The sequence below is a fragment of the Panulirus ornatus genome, chromosome 15 (genome assembly GCF_036320965.1).
Source record: "Panulirus ornatus isolate Po-2019 chromosome 15, ASM3632096v1, whole genome shotgun sequence".
Lineage (NCBI taxonomy): Eukaryota > Metazoa > Arthropoda > Malacostraca > Decapoda > Palinuridae > Panulirus > Panulirus ornatus.
The window spans coordinates 846,488-850,728 of NC_092238.1; positions in this window are offsets into that span (position 1 = coordinate 846,488).

Sequence of the window (4,241 nt, forward strand, 5' to 3'; positions counted from 1 at the left end):
TAATTCTATGTTGTAACTTTAGCAGGAGTGAAACTTGATATCCTAATTCGGCTAAAATCCCTGAAAACCACGAAAAAAGAAAAGTCAAACTAAAGAAAAAAATAACTAGGAGAAAGGTTAGGTCTAAGGTCAGGTCATCCTAATCAAGGATCATTATATACATTTATCAAAATAGCTCAAGGACTGAAAACATATTATCACAATGGATACATTTTGTGAGGGTGACAAGCCTCGGTGCCCCGCCTGTGACACAGTGCACTACAGACTGAATGTTGCCACCATGACGATAAACACCAAGTCAGTGTTGCCAGTGAGGTTGGCAGGCAGCACCGAACAGTCATATCAACATCACTTCTTACTCGTAGTCAAGGATGATCAGTCGTTCGTATGTCTGGCCTGATGTTACTTGAGACAAACTCCAAAATTACTTTAAAAATCTAATTCGCCAAATTTTCTATTCATCATCAGGATCCCTCGTCATTTTCCTTTCCCATGATTTCTTACATCGTTAAAAATTCAATATGCTTCCAGAGTCATGTCAAATGTCAATAATCTATTACAACTCACTATCTTATCTAGCAAATTCAAACGTTGACAAATGCACACACACACACACACACACACACACACACACACACACACACACACACACACACACAGTATGCGAGTATAAGATCATAATAAAACCAAAGTTAAAACATTTTTCAAATTCCAGAAAAGAAAATATATTATTTAAGTTTTCAAAACCTAATGGACCTTTTTCGTCAGCGTCCCTGAACCTTTCCAGCTTGTCGTCTGTTTGATCGTTCAGCTGGTCTTGTGTCTGGTCGTGCAGCTAGTCCTGTGTCTGGTCGTGCAGCTGGTCATGTGTCTAGTTGTGCAGCTGGTCGTGTGTCTGGTCGTGCAGCTGGTCGTGTGTGTCTCTGTACCTCTATGCCTACGTGCGTCTCCCGCACAAGCCAGAGGTGCAGACATTCTTAACATGCATAAAAGAAACAGTTCCTTGCTCAACATTTCCCTTAGAAAAAACAACAACTCATATTTGCAATTCAGACAAGAAGTATTTGAGAACTCTAAGTTTCTTGCTAAGTGCAGGTTAGATGGCATTAGAATATTAGCCACTTATGTGCCATAATGTCTGCCATCAGTCACTTGTCATGAACCTTGTTGCCCGTTTCAAACTTCTTCTTTATGCCATCCACTAATTGCCAACTACACTGGGGAATGGGAGCCACTGAGGGTGGGTAATGTCCATGTGTGAGGCAGAATGCCACTCAGAATGGATAACACCTGTGTGGGTCAAGATGGGCCACTCAGGATGGATGATGCCTGTGTGGGTCGAAATGAGCCACTCAAGGAGGATACGAAGTTGGTAGAACCCTGAAGGTGTATAAAAGTATGTGGGAGCTGATAGCTTCTCGAAGTTTATAATGAGTTTATGGAAGGATAAAAGATCGCTTAAAAAAGCAACAAGGCCTACTTTCAGACTTGGATCCACTCAGAAAGGATAAACCCTGATCGAGCTACAGGCTCTGTAAACATAAAAATGCTTAGCTTTGGCGGGAAGTCAAGTCAAAATGTTTGGTCTTCATGAGATGTGAACTATTCAGCAACATAGATTGTTCCTGTGGATCACGGTCATTCATTGTGTAGCATGTCCATCTGGACGACATATTCAGAATGTTTAACGTTCGTGTCAGGTCAAAGTTCATTCAGTAATGATAATATCCCAACTGTTCACGGGGATGTACAGTGACCCTTGCCGAGCTGAGGTCAGCCAGCAACATGGGTTGGGACTCAGAATGTTCGTACACAGACAGGGTTATTCAGGGAAAGGCCAAGTTATCAAATCCAAGGGCCGTACTGCCGCGGTGAAGGGTAATATCATGTTGTTCAAGGGCAGAACCGTCCTGCTCAAGGGCGTGCTCAAGGGTCGTACCGTCCTGCTCAAGGGCGTGCTCAAGGGTCGTACCGTCCTGCTCAAGGGTGTGCTCAAGGGTCGTACCGTCCTGCTCAAGGGTGTGCTCAAGGGTCGTACCGTCCTGCTCAAGGGCGTGCTCAAGGGTCGTACCGTCCTGCTCAAGGGCGTGCTCAAGGGTCGTACCGTCCTGCTCAAGCGTCCTGCTCAAGGGTGTGCTCAAGGGTCGTACCGTCCTGCTCAAGGGTGTGCTCAAGGGTCGTACCGTCCTGCTCAAGGGGGTGCTCAAGGGTCGTACCGTCCTGCTCAAGGGCTGTGCTCAAGGGTCGTACCGTCCTGCTCAAGGGCGTGCTCAAGGGTCGTACCGTCCTGCTCAAGGGTGTGCTCAAGGGTCGTACCGTCCTGCTCAAGGGTGTGCTCAAGGGTCGTACCGTCCTGCTCAAGGGTGTGCTCAAGGGTCGTACCGTCCTGCTCAAGGGTGTGCTCAAGGGTCGTACCGTCCTGCTCAAGGGTGTGCTCAAGGGTCGTACCGTCCTGCTCAAGGGTGTGCTCAAGGGTCGTACCGTCCTGCTCAAGGGTGTGCTCAAGGGTCGTACCGTCCTGCTCAAGGGTGTGCTCAAGGGTCGTACCGTCCTGCTCAAGGGTGTGCTCAAGGGTCGTACCGTCCTGCTCAAGGGTGTGCTCAAGGGTCGTACCGTCCTGCTCAAGGGTGTGCTCAAGGGTCGTACCGTCCTGCTCAAGGGTGTGCTCAAGGGTCGTACCGTCCTGCTCAAGGGTGTGCTCAAGGGTCGTACCGTCCTGCTCACGAGCATAACCATCGTGCTGAAAGGACTCACTCTATACTGTATATGCAGATGGCGGAGGTTACTCAGTATCCATAGGGAGAATAGGTTCACTCAGTGTACCTGGTCAGTGTAGAGTTATAGCCATCCCCGCTATGTACACAGCCAGCTGTGGCTCTGCTGTGCCACCTGCAGCTGGTGCAAGCGCACGTTGAGTACTGGTGTGGCTTCACTTTTCTGGACATCGACACGATGCTCTGGCTGCGCCAGGACTCTGAGCACGACGGTACTACCCTGGGTATGATGACCTGTCCTTTGACCTTAGCCCCTCAATGTAAAAGGTCAAAGGTCCAAAGCCTTACCGACTAGACCGATGTCGTCGTAGACATGAAGCTCTGCTGGAATCCTCGGAAAAAAATCTACTTTTCTCTGCCAAAGTCACATTGATTTTCAATGGTAACGGATCCATCTGGAGAGAAACATCCCGGAAGATGCGCCTCTCTCCCAGACCCCATTGATGTCTACTGGTAAGATCCTCTCATGGAGAGAGAGGCTTCACTGGAGAGGCCTCTCACAATAAGGCAACTGACATACCAGAAAATGTGATACTTTCGGTAATAGTAAAGACACACACACACACACACACACACACACACACACACACACACACACACACACACACACAAACAAACAGAAGCCTTTTCAGCACTGGGACTATATGCTCGTCTGGAGCAGATCAAGTAAGAGTACAGCAGCTTAAACTCTGAAAATCGGACAAGAGCTGTACATTGGAAGACACAAATGACATTATGATCAAAGGTTTGCAGCAAGACATCAAAATATGTCACACTAAATGATTCGAGATATCCACAAATATGACTGTACAGGAGGACTCTAACTGGCTAAGATATGGAACTGAAAAAGCAAAGCCATCACACAGAGGTGTGATACCACTGAACTGATGTGATAAATACAATTACTTAACAAAATAAATACGTTTCTAAAATAATGATCATGGCAACGATGGGCATTATATAAAACTTATTTTTTTCCCAATCACACAAACATTACGGTCTAATCTTACCTAAACCAATATTGATAATTCATCCATAGGAACATCACTGGAAAAATTGGCATCATTAAGCGTTCAAACACATCATTAATAATAATTGGGTGCCGAAGCCCCTGGTCTGTGTGGGCGTGGGTGTGTTTACTGGGTAGTTTGAGAGGAGCATAGGAGAGTCTGGACACGGAAGATGAAGAGGAGAAACGGAAGACAATTGTAGTGTATAAAGATGTCTGACGTCAACCGGTATATTTGTGTTATGTGGGGGTTTGTCTGTTGACGACTTAGGTGCCGTGTTACATATCTCGCCATAGTCTCGAGTGTTGCAGTGTGTAGAGGTCCAGTGTGTTGGGTCAGGAATGAAGGAAAGTAAGGCGAGGTAAGTCAGACTTAAAACAGTTCCTTGGATGACTGGGGCTTCTCTCAAGGCATTAAGGTCCCGAGGAAGTCAAGTGTGATCCATTCCAGCCTCCTT